Source organism: Moschus berezovskii, chromosome 28 (genome assembly GCF_049115385.1).
Source record: "Moschus berezovskii isolate FMDL1 chromosome 28, NW_MosBer_1.0, whole genome shotgun sequence".
Lineage (NCBI taxonomy): Eukaryota > Metazoa > Chordata > Mammalia > Artiodactyla > Moschidae > Moschus > Moschus berezovskii.
The window spans coordinates 3,719,070-3,737,362 of record NC_142487.1 but is presented as its reverse complement, the minus strand read 5'-3'; the positions used below and the strand labels follow the sequence as shown (position 1 = coordinate 3,737,362).

Sequence of the window (18,293 nt, the reverse complement as noted above, 5' to 3'; positions counted from 1 at the left end):
TCTGTGCTTTAGGTGAGGGCATAGACCAAACAGAATTGGCATCTCCTTTTGGATACTGTATAAGGAAAGGGGACCAAGACACACCCAGAAGGGCTGGTGGGCAGGCTGGAAGATAAATTCTCTGAATAGCGGCACTTGCACCTCAATACCGGAGGGGCTCGTGGTTGGCTGAGAATGTTGTGGGGTGTGAAAGGAGTTAATTTATTTGCAGATTACAGAGAGAAATGAAGGCAGCTCACGGACACTGGGTATCAGCAGGGTCAGTAGGTGTTGCTGTGTGTCTTTATTGTCGCATCGGGCAAGTAATAAAGGCATCATAGCCAAAAAGGGCCGTGGCGATTAGGCCCAATATCCCTGCCACAATTCTGGAGCGATATCCTCTCTCGACAAGTACAATAATGGAGGTGATCAGGTAGATGATGGCCGCTATGAGGGATCGGAAGAAATCAGTCCAAGGCCAGTGAATGAATTGTATCCTGGTGTGCAGGTCACATGTGTAGATGATAAAGAAGATGATAGCTAGGATCAGTTCAATCAGCGACAGAGAGATATATCCTGATGTTGAGGCACCATAGAGGGTCAGAATCACAAGGCACAGTATGATCTCAGCAAACAGAAGCATTCCCTTTTGGGTGCACAAGAAGTTGGTGCAGCTGTTGCGCTGGAAATCTGCCATGGCAGGGCTGGAGTCCCTGGGGACAGGGAGAGTCTGCTTGCAGGTTCAAGGCTGGTGCACACCCAGCTGTCTTGCGGGCCGTCTAGAGAGTGATTTTCAGAACTTGAAGGCTGAAGCTAACTGGTTCAATCACCTGCTAAAACAGTAATAGAGATAATAATAATAAACAGCATCCTTTAGAGAATTTTAACAGGATTCATATCCACACAATTCAATAGTCAAAGAATCCAGAATATAATCCAAAATTACTTGATAAGCAAAGGACCAGGAAAACATGACCAATTTTCAAGAGAAAAGACAATCACCAGATGCCAACCCCAAGAGGACACATATGTTGAAATTATGAGACTTTAAAGCAGATACTATAATAACTTTCATGCATGCGTGTGCTCAGTCATGTTCTACTCTGTGACTCCAAGGATTGTAGCCCACCAGGCTCCTCTGTCCGTGGAATTTTCCAGGCAAGACTACTGAAGTGGGTTGGCATTTTCTTTACCAGGGGATCTTCCTGATCCAGGGATTGAACCTGCATCTCTTGCTGTCTCCTGCATTGACAGACAGATTTCTTACCACTGAGACTTCACGAGGTAAAGGTAAACACATATGAGATAAAATAAATGGAAAGCTAGGAGGTCTTAGCAAAGAAAATAAATTATAAAAAAAGGACAAAATTATATTCAAACATACATTCTCTGATATTTAAAATTACTAATGAACTCAATAACAGAATGAAGATGACAAGTCAATGAACTTGACAGATTAACAGAAATTCTCCAATCTGAAGAATGAAGAGAAGATTAGAGAAGACTGAATATGAGGGGTCAAGGGCTTATATCACAAATCTAACATTTGTAACAATAGAGTCCTATAAAGAAATTGGTTCAGAAAAATATATTTCAGGAAACAATGGCTGAAAATGTCTCCAAATTGGTGAGAGACATTAACTTGCAGATTCAAGAATTTCACAGAACATAAAGCAGAATAAACTCAAAGAAAACCACAACCCGGACACATTATAATCAAGCTATTGATAACTAAATGTCATGAGAAACGCTGGGCTGGATGAAGGACAAGCTGGAATCAAGATTTCTGGGAGAAATATCAATAACCTCAGATATGCAGATGACACCACATTTATGGCAGAAAGTGAAGAAGAACTAAAGAGCCTCTCGATGAAAGTGAAAGAGGAGAGTGAGGAAGTTGGCTTAAAACTCAACATTCAGAAAAATAAAATCATGGCATCTGGTCCCATCACTTCATGGAAAATAGATGGGGAAACAGGGGAAACAGTGGCAGACTTTATTCTGGGGGAGCTCCAAAATCACTGCAGATGGTGACTGCAGCCATGAAATGAAAAGACGCTTCTTGGAAGAAAAGTTATGACCAACCTAAACAGCATATTAAAAAGCAAAGACATTACTTTGCCAACAAAGTTCCGTCTAGTCAAGGCTGTGGTTTTTCCAGTGGTCATGTATGGATCTGAGAGTTGGACTGTGAAGAAAGCTGATCGCCGAAGAATTGATGCTTTTGAACTGTGGTGTTGGAGAAGACTCTTGAGAGTCCCTTGGAATGCAAGGAGATCCAACCAGTCCATCCTAAAGGAGATCAGTCCTGGGTGTTCATTGGAAGGACTGAAGTTGAAGCTGAAAGTCTAATATTTTGGTCAGCTGATGCAAGGAGCTGACTCATTTGAAAAGACCCTGATGCTGGGAAAGATTGAAGGAGGAAGGAAAAGGGGATGACAGAGGATGAGATGGTTGGATGGCATCACTGACTCAATGGTCATGAGTTTGAGCAACCTCTGGGAGCTGGCAATGGACAGGAAGACCTGGCATGCTTGCAGTCCATGGGGTCGCAAAGAGTCAGACACGACTGAGCAACTGAACTGAACTGAACTGAAATGTTAAAAAGTTTTGAAAGCAGCTAAGGAAAAATGACACATCATATGCATATCATATTAAGTCCCCTACATTTGAACCTTCAAGTTGCGAACATTCGAAAATGCAAATGTACATTTGCATGTCCAGTTACATAAGTTCGTTCACATGTCTGGTGTACATTGTCCCATGTGTGTATCCTCTACAAGTGGTTGTGCTTTTGTGTACTTTACTGTACTGTACTGTATGGAGTCCAGTAGCACAGTATCTTTATTTCAGCTGAGTGCTGATGAATTGATGCTTTTGAACTGTGGTGTTGGAGAAGACTCTTGGGAGTCCCTTGAACTGCAAGGAGATAAAACCAGTCAATTTTAAAGTCAGTCAATCCTGAATATTCACAGGAGGGACTGATGCTGAGGCTGAAACTCCAATACTTTGGACACCTGATGCGAAGAGCCAACTCATTGGAAAAGACCCTGATGCAGGGAAAGATTGAAGGCAGGAGGAAAAGGGGACAACAGAGGATGAGATGGTTGGATGGCATCACTGACTCAACGGACATGAGTTTGAGCAAACTCTGGGAGATGATGAAGGACAAGGAAGCCTGGCATGCTACAGTCTATGGGGTTACAAAGAGTTGGATACAACTGAGCGGCTGAACAACAAGGTTGGTCATAGCTTTCCTTCCAAAGAGCAAGTGTCTTTTAATTTCATGGCTGCAGTCACTGTCCACAGTGATTTTGGAGCCCAAGAAAATAAAATCTGTCATTGCTTTCACTTTTTCACTTGTCTAAATCTAATTTTCTCTGGTAACTACAATAGTTTATATGTTTCTAAAAACAGAACTATTTGGCTTATGGAACAAGTTGAGAGCTATGTAGTGACTGAAACATATGCCCTCCAAAGACAAGATAATCTCACATTAGCAAGAGTATAATTTTAGAAAGGATTCTATAGAATCCCTTCTAAACAGTAGACTGAATGAAATTTCTAATCCTGTATGAAAACTTGCTTGTGTTTTTTCCTTACATTTTAGGACCTCTAGCCCGTTTCCTGGTTGTGTGTTCTCCAAAACTAATGTTCTCGTAAACACCAGTGGGACTGAGCATCAGAGTGATCCCTAATGCCAGAGTACACACTCCCACTCCCTAAATGCCAACCTAAATTCCAGAGGGAGCCAAGATCGACTTGATCTCTATTTCTGGGTCTTAGAATAGTGCAGAGTTTTGTTAGGTTGTTTTTAGTCCTAAGAAGGCAGCATTAGCTGCTGTTTCAATGGTGGAGAAAATAGCAACCTCTCTTTACTATTTATGACTGTCATTTCCCTGTCATGGGACTTTAAAAAAAACAAAATGAACACTACAAAACCTGAAAACAGTTCTTACTGTCTAAAGAAAGGGAAAACTATCTTTGTTGTGATTTGGTAGAAAAGTTGAATGATGAAAATGAAAAGTATGCTCTCTGCGTCTCAGATTTTTCATCTGGAATATGAAGATTTTGATAATGCCTGCCTCAGTTGTTGTGAAAAAAAGATAACCAATAAGAAATAATAGGCTATAGAATTCTAAGCAAATGTCAGTTATTAATATTGCCTTTTATATGTACCTATAAGATTTATCACATAAAGAATTTAATTTAATTGGAAAAGTTGATAGTTTCAAATTCCTTTTTTACTTTATGGAGAAAAGCAGCAGCATTTTAGCAATTTTCATTCTTTCAGTTTTATTGAGATATACTTGACATATATCACTGTGTAAATTTAAGGCACAATGATTTGACTTATACTACTAGCAAACTATTTTTAAAAGTCCTTTAGCCTTTATACTAATTCCCCTGCTTTCTATTTTCAACAAGATGATTCAGTCTGTCCACATTATCTTCAGTGAAGCCATGTTCATTTAAAGGTATTTTAAGGACACAAAATATTCCCCCAAATATACATGATACATCTTATCTTTTAAAGACTAAATTTGAGAAGCTAAAAATCTTTCCTCAGTTATTTCTAAAATACTTTGCCCCTAAATACCAGTCTTCAAGTCCTCAGAATTCATATCCAATCTTCACTACAGCTCAAGATGTATATACATATTTTCTGTTTCAGATAAGGACAGTTGGAATATATTCTTATTGTGTAATCTAGCTCTTTAGTCTACACAAAGCATATTTTTACATTCTGCACACAGTGTTTGTACTTTTTGGAATGTGTGAGACTGAAAAAAATAATACATAATAAATTATATTTTAAAAGAATTTGATTAGCACAGATTATACCAATAATTCAAAGATGTTTTCGTGAACTTCAACGTCATCCTTTTTATTTTATTTTTTTTTAACGTCATCCTTTTTAATATCATGTATCAATAGGAACCAGACTGTTCATAGAAGCTACCTGGAAATTTTTTTTTTTTTCATGTCTCCAGTGGAATTCCCTGGTGGCCCAGTGGTTAGGACTCTGCACTCTCACTGCTGAGGGCTGGGGTTCAATCCCTGAGCGTGGAACGAAGATCCCACAAGCTGAGCAGTGTGGCCAAAAATAATAATAAATAAAATAAAAGTTCTCCAAATCAGCTTGCCTATTTGGAATTAGTTTTGATTGGGATTTTCTTTCAAAATACGAAGTATAGAAAATTTTCAATTATTTGATTATCTCAATTGCTTGCACTCTAAATAAACTGGAGTTTTGTGTATTTTGCATTAAACAGGCAGTTGGGAAAGGGAAAATGCATTCATAATGACTAAGAACTAGCATTTGTGAAAGATAAAAACACAATAATTAATAAGTGGATTGTTCATTTCAGTATTTAGTTTCTCACTATTAAAATCTAATGACTTTCAAATTGAAGCATCCTAAAAGATTAAAAAATTAATGAAAAATGCCTTTTGTATTTTTTCATGGTTAAGAAACAGACATAGTTATTTCACTAAGATAGTAAGATTTATTAATTTTAAATTTCATACATTATATGAAATACAAGGTCAGAGAAAGGTGTTGGGTGAATTTACTAATAATAGTCAAAATTAATAATTTTAATGAATATTTATTTATCAATGTTTATTAAGTCCTTACTAAGTTCCTTGTACCTCTATAGAATTTTATTTGATTATCTTTTTAAATTATCATAACCCTCCGACATAGCTCCATTGTATAGATAAAGCCATTGAGCCTCAGAACATGAATTAACTTATACATATCAAGAAGCTAGTATGTGACAGAAACAAATTTTGAACAAGGTCTCTAACTTCATAGTCTGTTAATTTGCATGTGTTTCTATGTATTTCTGAGTGTGTGTCTGTCTTAATATACAAGTAATGACTCTGTACCATTTCATTGTATTAAAAGAGGAAGCTAGGAAAATTTTTTCCTGTAGTATAACACACCAAATAATTAAATAATTTTTAAGGGTTTTCAAAAATATATGGTTATTCTAAGAGGTAGGTAATGGTATCTCATTATTGTTTTAAATTTCAACGCTTTAATGACATAAAATATTGAGCATCTTTTCATATGCTTATTTGCCATCTGTATCTTCTTTAGAGAGTTGTCCATTAAGGTCTTTTGCCCATTTTTTAAGTCAGGTTGTTCATTTTCTTATTGTTGAGCTTTGAGTTCTGTGTATATTTTGGACAACAGCCTTTTATCAGATATTTTGAAAAATATTTGCAAATATTTTCTTCCATTCTGTGACATGTCTGCTCATTCTGTTGACATTGTGTTTCTCAGGGTAGAAGTTCTTAATTTTAATGAATCCAACTTATCAGTTATTCATTTCATGCATCATGCCTTTGGTGTCATCATATCTAAAAAGTTTTCACATATTCAAGATTATGGGTTTTCTCCTATGTTAACTTCTAGGAATTTTACAGTTTGCATTTTGTACTTTGTGATCCATTTTGAGTTAACTTTTATGAAAGGTGTAAGGTCTCTGTTCAAATTAATTTTTTTGCATGTAAATGTCCAGTTGTTCTAGTACCATTTGTTTAAAAGACAGTCATGGCTCCATCTCATTGCCTTTGGTTTTTTGTCAAAGGTCAGTTGACTATGTGAGTGTTTTTCTGGGCTCTTTCTTCTGTTCCATTTATCTATTTTTTTATTCTTCCAGCAATAGTAAACTGTCTTGATTATTTTAGCTTTATAGTAAGTCTTTACTGGTACTTTAGACCAGTAACATTTAATGTAATTATTATTTTAGGAGTTGAATGTGCCAGTTTTTGTTTTACGTTCATTTTCTCTTTTTTGCTTCTCTGTGTTCTTTTTCCTGTTTTCCGGTGGGTTATTTGAACCATTTTACAATTCCATTGTTATGTATCTATGGTTTGTTTGCATAAATCACCTTGTATACTTTTTTAAGTATGACATTTTATATATGCAGAACTTATCACAGTTTGCTGGTTTATCAGTTTAAGTAAAGTATAGAAACCATGCTCCTATTTATATCCCTTTACAATCCCAATAAAACAGGGATCTCTGTCTGATAGTTGCAAGAAAGTAAATTCTGCCAACAACTCTTCCAGCAGTCCTTGGAAGAGGACTCCAAGACTCAGATGAGAATCAGTCCCTAGCCAATAGCCTCACTTCATTTCAGCCTGATGAGCTCTGAGTAGAGGAACCAGCTAGTCTGTACCTGGACTCCTGACCTACAACCACTGAGAGATAAATTTAGTGTTGTTTTAAACTGCTATGTTTGTGTGTCTGTGTTACACAGTAATGAAAAAACCAATACACAGTTTCTGCTTTCTAGCTTCCTTAGAGGGAACTAGAACAACTTTGAGTCTAGGCCTAATTTTGCCCCACTACTAGTGCAAACCCTATCAGTTCAATCTCTGTGAATGACGAGATTTTCCATTCCGGCTATGGGAATCAAAGCCATGTCATCAACAGATTAACTCCAGGGATTATTCCTTTTCATCCTTTTGGTGGTTCTTTCTCCAGTGTCAGGTAATTTCTTCACATGAATATCTTAATCAGCATTCAGCTGAAGATTCCAGAAGGAATCTCTTCAGGTTCAAGGAAATGAAGCTTCCTGAGATGCCCAACTTCATCTCCCTGACTCAGGCAGGCCAGTGAGCCCCGCCTGGCTTCCTTCTCCCTGAACCATAGTCTGAAAAGTCCAGGTAAATTGGGACAATCATAGGGCTCATCTTCCTCGTTTCCTATTTGGCATCCGTCACTGTCCTTTGTTACCTGTGTATAAGATCTTGAAAACATCATTTCATATATTTTATCTGGTTTTACAGTTGGTTCAGATGAGAAGATAAATCTGCTTCTTGCAATTCCACCTTGTCTGGAAGCAAAATTCCAGCCACATGCGCAATACTTTTATTTTTTAAAAATATTTATTTGGCTGCATCTGGCCTTAGTTGCAGCATGCAGGATCTTTGCTGTGGCATGTAAGATCATTCGTTGTGGCCTGTGGGCTCAGTAGTTGAGTGCAAGGGCTTAGTGGCCCCGGTGCATGAGGGATCTTAATTCTCTGACCAAGAATCAAATACACGTCCTCTGAATTGGAAGAGGGGACTCTTAACCACTGGTCCACCTTGGAAGGCCCTGATGCTGTGTACTTTTAAATCTTCTTGCCTTTGCTCATTGTGTTCTCTCTTCTAGGTCGTCCACTTGGTGAGCTCCTTGTCATGTTCCAAGGACAGGTCAAATATTATCTTCTCTATGCTTTCTAATCCCAAACTCTAGGAAAAAGTAACCATCCCCTCCTTTATTCTCTCATTGTATCATATTTCTACTATAAGATGCATTAAACTATGACCAAATTGCTTGATCAGGTGTCTGACTTTCCCGTTGGAATGTGAAAGGAAACAGTTTTTATTCAATGGACACTGCATGTATCCCAACAAAACAGACCCATGCTAGAATTGGGACTACCATGATGAAAAGATATATTCCTTACTATTAAGGAATTCATAGTTTAGGGAGAGGACATCCTATTAGGTCAATAAACAATTACAGTGCCGTAAAAGAACTGTGAGTATAAGAAGCTATGCGAGCAGGAAGAAAAATCACAAAACAGAGGAGTCTGTCAAAGCATCACAGAAGTGTTATCCCTCCATCTGAAGGTTGGAGTAATCTCTAAGTAAAAGGTTGTTCAAAAACATTCTACGCTGAGTAAGCAATGGGTCAAAATACAAGGAGATATGGAGAACATGGTGTGTTTGGATAAGGACAAATAGCTTTAGCATGACTGTTTTCTTTCTAGATTTGCATTTGGAAATGTTCAGAAAGAGTAAATCAAAGTCACTTTCAGTTCACTCTCTCAGTCATGTCCAACTCTTTGCAACCACATGGGCTGCAGTACGCCAGCCTGCCTTGTGCATCACCAACTCCCAGAACTTGCTCAAACTCACATCCATCAAGTCGGTGATGCCATCCAACCATCTTATCCTCTGTCGTCCCCTTCCCCTCCTGCCTCCAATCTTTCCCAGCATCAGGGTCTTTTCCAGTGAGTTGAGTGCCTATTGTATGTCATGGGCTTCCCCAAGGGCTCAGCAGTAAAGAATCTGCCTGCAATGCAAGAGACATGGGTTTGATCCTTGGGTTAGGAAGATCCCCTGGAGAAGGAAACGACAACTCATTCCGGTTTTCTTGCCTGGAAATTCTATAGACAAAAGGAATCTGGCAGGCTACAGTCCATGGTGTCACAACAGAGTCAGACATGACTGAGCACATGGTGTTTCTATGTATTATCTGCCATGCTCCTCTCGATTCTTGGGCTCTAAATGATGAACAAGCAGAGGTCCATTCCTGTTCCAATGTAACTAATGGCTCACATCAAGTGCTGTGTTGCCGAATACAGAATGTGTATGTAGGATAAAATAGCATCCAGTTATCTCACCAAGGCCCGTCAAATAGGTCCATGAAGCAGAAATTCCAGGCTGAATTTTTTTCAGCACACTATTAGTCCACATCTCATCACTAGTAGCCTCAGCATCTACCCTGGGGTCAGAGAATACAAGCTCATGCTGTTATTGGCTGCATCAGCACCCAGCAATGAAGGGCAGAAGGAAGGAAGAAAAGAGGAAGGAAGGCAAGTCTGCTGCCCTTGAAGGCAATTAAAACATTTTTTCAACCTCCTGTCGAAATACAAATAACACAAATAGATTTTGTGTTATCCATGCCACTCTTTTTATTGGTTCATTATATTTAATACTGGTCTAGAGTAATACTGTGGAGAAGGAAATGGCAACCCACTCCAGTGTTCTTGCCTGGAGAATCCCAGGGATGGGGGAGCCTGGTGGGCTGCCGTCTATGGGGTCGCACAGAGTCGAACACGACTGAAGTGACTTAGCAGCAGCAGCAGAGTAATATTGAACAGATTGTGTTTCACATCCCTGAAACTTCTATCTTTGGAGACCTGTATTCATGGAAAGTGGGTTTCTCATGGGAAGTTTCTTGCAATTTTGATAAGCAACATGGTTTAGTCCATCTAAAACAAATCTAGAAGAATAAGGTGTCGAGGTGGGTGATTAGGGCCTGGGAATCTGTGGAGCTCTGTTAGCAAAGAATCACTGTTTTCTGAGCATTGCATATGTGTTTCAAAGAGATCTCAAGAATTTGTAGATCATTTTTGAAAGGAAAAGTTTGATACTAATGTTCTGCTCTGATCTCACCGTGGTTTTTTTTTTTTTTTTTGGTGTAATATATTCTTCCTCAAAAGGGCAGAATCCAGGCCTGATGCAGTGTGAGAGAAGGGGTTAGTCTGTTTTATAAACTGTTAGAGAGATTTAAAAAATAGGCAATCTAATTGACTCATACATGGCTCACAGCCATATAAATGCTTGCAAAATTGCTTCTTGCACATTCATAGCGACCACAGAGAAGCAGAAGTAAAATGGAAGCAAGTGAGATGGGGACTCTTAGGAAATCTTTAACAGGACTTTGAAACTTTTATTAAACCTTTAGTCAAACCTTGTATAGAATTGTCCTTTGGAAAACTAAATGCATTTTGATGAGTATACCTCAAGCCAACAGTCACATACTTTGTAAAATAGTACCTCTTTGGTGTTAAATTTCATTTTCTATAAATACATTGTCTTTTAGAACAAACTTCTAGAGAAATAAATTTTTTTCCTAAGAAAAACTGGCTAGCTACATCGTTACTAGGAGATTTGTAACCTCCTTTAAACATGTACCTAAAATAGGAGCTGACATGACTGAGTTTGCTGTTTACGTTTAATTAAAGGCATTGCTTAAAGTAAAATATATTTGGGTGTTTATTTAAACTGTTAACATACACATACGTAACTTTCTCTTGGTTCACATTTAACAAAGATTTTCTTTCCCTAACTTTTTCAAGACTTTCTGCCTTATATGATTGGCTTTCAGTTCAGTTCAGTCTCTCAGTCGTGTCTGACTCTTTGCAACCCCATGAACCACAGCACGCCAGGCCTCCCTGTCTATCACCAACTCCCAGAGTTTACCCAAACCCATGTCCATCGAGTCGGTGATGGCATCTAACCATCTCATCCTCTGTCATCCCCTTCTCCTCCCGCCCTCAATCTTTCCCAGCATCAGGGTCTTTTCAAATGAGTCAGCTCTTCACATCAGGTGGCCAAAGTATTGGAGTTTCAGCCTCAACATCAATCTTTCCAATGAACACCCAGGACTGATCTCCTTTAGGATGGACTGGATGGATTTCCTTGCAGTCCAAGGAACTCTCAAGTCTTCTCCTACACAACAGTTCAAAAGCATCAATTCTTTGGTGCTCCGCCTTCTTCACAGTCCAACTCTCACATCCATACATGACCACTGGAAAAACCATAGCCTTGACTAGATGGACCTTTGTTGGCAAAGTAATGTCTCTGCTTTTTAATATGCTGTCTAGGTTGGTCATAACTTTCCTTCCAAGGATTAAGCGTCTTTTAATTTCATGGCTGCAATGATTGGCTTTACCTGTGATTATTTCCAGGTTCTCCTAATGCTCTGGCGAAGCTTGCCTTATATCTTCACTCGGTATCATTTGTTTTTTTTTCTTGACATCATACTCCAAAAAATATCTCATCTCTATGTGCTTTACTTTTACTAATCAATTACAGGTAATCAGCTGAAATATAATACCATCTGTTTGTAGTTTCAGTCTCTAAATTGGTTGGTCAGTCACTAGCTTGGATGTAAGGAATTCATTTCAAATGTGTAAGAATTCATTTTAAAAGCCTAAGCTTTCATAATGATCCCAGCAGAGTTACTCAGCGCGTTCTTCGTTATGAACAATGATCTCCATAGTTACCAAAGACATTTTCAGGCATCCATTTGAATTTTTAAACTAACTTTATAATTTGTTTCATTACTCTCTTTGTTATTTTTAAAAAAAATATGAATTCACTAGAACTTTATGATATCATTTTGAGTCAAAATGAAAGATCGAATTTCTTTTAGAAACTAACAGCTAAGATTCTTTTATTATTTTTTTTTTTTTTCTTGCTGTACTGCATGGCTTGTGGGTTTTTAGTTCCTTGACCAAGGACTGAACCTCAAATACTGGACTGCCAGGAAATTCCCTAAGATTCATTATTAAAGATATTTTTTCTTTTTTGGTTTCTGGTTGATTTAGTTATGAAAGAGTTTTAAACATTTTGTGTATGTGTGTATATAACCTACTATACTATGACACCCACTAATAAAAGAGTTAAACAATTCTAAAGGAATATAAGTTTTAAGTATTTAATTCATTTTTATGCACTCATTGAAATTATACATAAAGTGTGTGTGTATATATATATATTTTCTGCTCTGGCCTCAGCTTCAGAAAATTTGCCCTTTATCCTATCCCATAGCTAGTTCCAATCATTTGAAATTTCCTATGGGTCTCATGAAATATTTTGGAAATTTTCCAGATAAAAATCTCCATCATTCTCACAGAATTTAACGATTACCATAAAATATGTGGGAAAAGGGAAGCTCCCACATTTAAATTACTGCCACTGTCCTGTCCTCTTTCTCCTAGTGTTTGTGGCTTCAAACAGAGAGGCACAGGTCAATGAAGTTTGGGGAAAATAACACAGTTCTTAACCCAAAGAAAGTCGGGGGGGCAGAGCCATGCTGCTGCTGCTGCTGCTAAGTTGCTTCAGTCACGTCCGACTCTGAGAGACCCCATAGACGTCAGTCCACCAGACTCCCCCGTCCCTGGGATTCTCCAGGCAAGAACACTGGAGTGGGTTGCCATTTACTTCTCCAATGTGTGCAAATGAAAAGTGAAAGTGAAGTCGCTCAGTCGTGTCCGGCTCTTCACGACCCCATGGACTGCAGCCTACCAGGCTCCTCCATCCATGGGATTTTCCAGGCAAGAGTATTGGAGTAGAGTGCCATTGCCTTCTCTCGGGGGGCAGAGCCACAGTCATGGCTAATTTAGCCACCACCACCATATTTTTTATCCTTCCTTTAGGAGAGTGCACAAATAAAGAAGCGTATGTCCAACACATCTACATAAAAAGTAGATATGAACCAATTTAACTCCTACATTGCTGACCTCTTAGCTTCCAAACCACTGGCTTCTTGGCAGAATGATTCGTTTTCTCCTCCACTTCCAAGTTTACACTTACTGGCCTAGCTTCACTCTGGAACAGAAACGCTGCCACTTAAGTTTAGTGGGTGAGCTCTTTAACTCTGTTGACAGAACTCCACAGGGCAGGCCAGGCAAATGAATATGCTTGTTGCTAGGACACCAGGCTGTTGCCAAGGCAGCAGGCCCCTTCTGTTTGCTATTCTCCTATCCACTAGCACTACACCTGTTCCTTAAGAAATATGCCTGTTTTCCTTCATTATAAAGCAAACACTTAGCGGAAAATAACACAGTTGCACCACTGGAAATTCTCTGTAGTTTTCCAGGAGGAATGAAATGCACCAAATACATTTTGATGTGTGGAAGAGGAATTCATGTCTCTCCATTAACACTGAAGTCTGCATATGTTAATACCTCCAAGGATGTAAGGCAACAATCATATTCTGAGGCCACCCTGACATTTGCCCCCTACGTGCTCATGGAGTGACTTTCATGAGATTTTTGCAGACTGCACCCATTGGGTTCATATGCAACTCACCACTCCACCCCCATCCACCCACTAGCATCTTGGTGTCACCAAAATTGTCATCTTGCTGTCTATGACTGCTAACCAGGGCTGGGATCAGGTACTAAGCAACAAAATTTAGGGAGCCCCTTCACTTTCAGGGACAGGCAGGTCCCTTGCTGCCAACATCTACCCAAAGATGGAAAATACCTGAATCAAGGGTACTAAGATTTGTGCCAAGAGTCAGTCTCCTGTTACTGATGAAATGTTGAATTCCAAGGGTTCTTAATCTCTTAGCGCTGTTTTGTTTTTTTAAACAACAAAAACATTTTCTATTGGGGTATAACCAATTAATAGTGTTGTGGTAGTTTCAGGTGAACAGGGAAGGGACTCAACCATACATATACATGTATTCATTCTCCCCCAAACCCCCTCCCATCCAGGCTGCCACATAACACTGAGCAGATTTCCATGTGCTCTACAATAGATCTTTGTTGGTCATCCATTTTAAATATAGCAGAGTGTACATGACCTTCCCAAAGTCCCTAACTATTCCTTCCCCCCAGCAACCATAAGTTTGTTTTCTAAGTCTGTGAGTGTCTTTCTGTTTTGTAAGTAAGTTCATTTGTAGCATTTCTTTTTAGATTCCACATATAAGGGACGTCATATGGTATTTCTCCTTCTCTGTCTGACTAACTTTACTCAGTATGACACTCTCTAGGTCCATCCACGTGACTGTAAGTGGCATTATTTCATTATTTTTAATGGCTGAGTAATATTCCATTGTATATATGTACCACCTCTTTATCCATTCCTCTGTCAATGGATATTTAGGTTGCTTCCATGTCTTGGCTATTGTAAACAGTTCTCAGTGCAGTTTTTACTCCCTCCTTTGTTGTCTCCCCAGTACTCTAAGACTGGGGATAAGTCTATAGGAACCGAATTAGAGAACAACTGAATTGACAGACACCACTTTTCTGAGAACCACCCTTCTCCCACAACACTGACTATCCAAGCAGGATCCATGGTCCTCCCTATAAACAGACTTCTATGGCCCAGAACTTCTTCTTGAAACACGCTTGCATAGTCACCCTGGACTCTAGGTAAATAAGGTTCCAGTTCAAGATGAAACAAAGCACCTAATTTCCATTTTTTTGAAAACAATTTCACTTGATGCAGTATCTATCTAATGTGGCCTTAAAAGCTGTTGAGAATTAGGATTTGTATTAGATAACTGAGAGTTTGACCCAATTAACAAGATTATATAACCAAACAGGTTGGGCTCCAAAGACATGATGACTCTCTGTAATGTCAAAATTATTTAGGAGAGAAGTGATTCTTCTTTCAAAGGGTCTCTGCAGCCCCTGATAACAGAAATCAGAGAGCTGGCCTTCTTCTTTCTCAATCAGTCATCTTGCCAGTGTTTTATTTCTAGAGGTTCTTTTAGCTTTTCTTACATCTGCTTCTATCAGGGGCAAGACTTGCCTGAAGGCATCTGGACTCCTTTCCCAATACAAATAAGAGGCCCTGCACAGGTCAAGGAGGTTACAGAAAAGGGAGCCAACATTCCTTATGATAAGGGTTTATGATCTGAGTGGTTAATGCTACTCCATCTGATTTTGACTTGACCCCAAATTGTTACCTCTCACATCAGCTACTTACTTGAACATGACCACCCAAACCCAAGACAGTCTAATTTAGGTCCTCACTATCTCTTGCCTCTATGCTACTGCCTCCAGTGTGTCTCATGCTGATGTAACAACATTATGATCAGATAACCTCCCCTTCTCAAAAGCATGAACTGAGTCCCTAGTGCAGAGGTCAACAAGCTATGGCCCGTGGATTACATCCAGCTGCCTGTTTTTGTATGGTTTGTGAACTAAGAATGGTTTTTACACGTGTATTCATGCATTCGGGCTTCCCAGGTGGCATTAGCGATAAATGCAGGAGCCACTCCAGTACTCTTGCCTAGAAAATCCCATGGACGGAGGAGCCTGGTAGGCTGCAGTCCATGCGGTCGCTACGAGTCAGACATGACTGAGCGACTTCACTTTCCCTTTTCACTTTCACACATTGGAGAAGGAAATGGCAACCCACTCCAGTGTTCTTGCCTGGAGAATCCCAGGGACGGGGGAGCCTGATGGGCTGCCGTCTATGGGGTCACACAGAGTCGGACACGACTGAAGTGACTTAGCAGCAGCAGCAGCAGCAGGAGACATAAGAGACTTGAGTTAGATCTCTGGGTCGGGAAGATCCCCTGGATAAGCACGTGGCAACTCACTTCAGTATTCTTGCCTGGAGAATCCTCATGAACAGAGGAGCCTGGCGGGCTACAGTCCATAAGGTTCCACAGAGTCGGACACAACTGAGCATGCATGCATTCATGCATTTGTTCATAGGGCATGCTCACTTTGAACTTCAATGCAGTAAAATGTGATTCCCCCCCACAAAGAATTTCATATGGCAGGCCTATATACAAAAAATAATAATAATTTTTATTATAATTTGAATTTCATTATGCAAATTTGATTTCTCTTATTGTGTAGGTTCGTGCCTTATATCTATGATTTTGCCCTTGACCTGCTGGAACATTTGCTATCTGGATCTTTACAGACAAAATTTGCTGACCTAGGCCTTAAGCACATTCAGAGTCACTCAGATCTGTAGCCTGGGGCATAAGAACCAGCAAGACCGTCCCTTAGTCTTTTTATAGTCTCACGCTGGATCCCAACACTTACTTTCATTGACCTACTTATTGTTGTCTATTTTCCTGCCTGTTTTCCTTGTGCTGTTCTCTTCTCCTGGCATGTCCACCACCTTCCATCCCTTGATATTGAAGTCTTCCCCCTTCTATGAGGTCTTTCAAGATTTCCATTGTCTGATTATATATTCTCCTTGTCTATTCTCCTCTTGCACAATGTATGTAAGTATAATCAGCCCTCAGCTATTTAGGGCAATGGGATTAGATGTGCATTGAGGGCAAGGAGTACAGGCTGTAATACTCAAAATACAGTTTGAAGTGGAGTTAGTGTAAACATATTTGGTTATGATTACATCTTATGTGCCAAGAGCACATTTATTACTTGCCTGTCAGCAATCATTCAACCAACTTCTAACCACAGTTTGATTTCCAGCCTCGGGTCACATGATCTGAGAACAGCTCTACCCTCTTAGATTCTTAAGAAAAGTATATGACCTTGGCTTAAACCAGTCAGAGCATCACGTTTCCTTTGCCAAAGTGGTCAGTGTGGACATGTGACCTCGGCTGATCCAGAGTGGATCTTGGGACCTTTCCTTGGCATTTGTGGAAATATGAAGTGGAAATAGGCAGCCCCAGGCAACCATCTTGTAACTAGGATGGAAGAATCTTCTGAGAATGAAGTCAGGATAAAGGAAACAGAGTCCGAGTTGGAGAGAGAAAATTGGAAAGCTGATAACATTTTTTAGAGTCCTATATCCAGCCATTCCTGTATTCTTGCCTGGAGAATCCCATGGACAGAGGAGCCTGGTGGGCTACCCTGCATAGAGCTGCAAAGAGTTGGACACAACTGAAGCGACTTGGCATGCACACACACATCCAGCCACATCTGAAACTAGACCTTAAGTTTAGCTAGCCATTCAAGACTTTGTTTAACTAGTTTGGGTGGGGATTTCTGCCACTAAGAACCATAATATCCTGAGGAAAGAATAAATTTATCAGTCTGTAACTATCATTCAAAAATATGGCAAGAGGAACTTCCCTGGTGGTCTAGTGGTTAAGGCTCCACTCTCCCAATGCAGGGGCTCGGTTTGATCCTGGTCAAGAAACTATTAATAGAGCCCATATGTCACAACTAAAAATCCTAAATGCTACAACTAAGACCCAGCACAACCAAATAAATAAATAAATATTTTAAAAATTATTGCAAGGATCCAAACACAGTTGTCTGGATGAGAGCATACTATTAAGTACATCATGCAGGGTACTGGCTGTAGTGCTCACTGTTTCCACACTTCTATTACTAATTCTCTTCTCCACTAAGCAAGCCTGCAGTCTCATGCAAGAAGTTACAAAAGAAATTCAGTTTTTAAAAGTCTAAAAACAAAGTCATCGTCTGACCCCCATTCCATATGAAATTCAGGATGATGTTTATCTACCTGTGGCCTGGGAAGGGATAGATTGCAGCTAAGTTGACATAATGTGGCAAGCATTGTAGTTCATAACAATATGAAGAGATTTTCACAGATTCATCCTTATTTTTATGCTTTTTAAGTATAAACACACACATCTATTGAGCATGTATATATGTCTATGTACATTTACTATGTTTGATCTCAAAACTGAATTAATCCACTGCTGACTTATTGAGAATTAATTCTATTATATGGAACTAGCCATAGGTAGAGGGCATATGGGGATAATTTTTAAAACCCTTAAAGCCAGAACTTGTGGACTTCCCTGGTGGTCCAATGGTTAAGAATCAACTTGCTAATGCAGGGGACTTGGGTTCTATCCTAGTCTGGAAAGATATCACATACCATGGGTCAACTAAGCCCATGCAAGAGAAGTCACCACAACAAGAAACCCACTCACAGCAACGAAGATCCAGTGCAACCAAAAATAAATAATTAATTAAAAACAAAACAGACAAAAAACTTAAAACTTGTTCTTCTATTCATAATAGAATATTAGAGATTAGATTAATCCTCCCACTTTAAAGAGCTAGGAAATTGTTTAAAATATATAAAAC

The 18,293-nt window shown here is 39.3% G+C and overlaps 1 pseudogene; it reads right to left on the bottom strand.

Annotated features, from left to right (window-relative positions):
• Positions 1-283: 283 nt before the first annotated feature.
• The window catches only part of LOC129549585 (uncharacterized), a 113,993-nt pseudogene continuing 95,983 nt past the window's right edge, over positions 284-18,293 (bottom strand).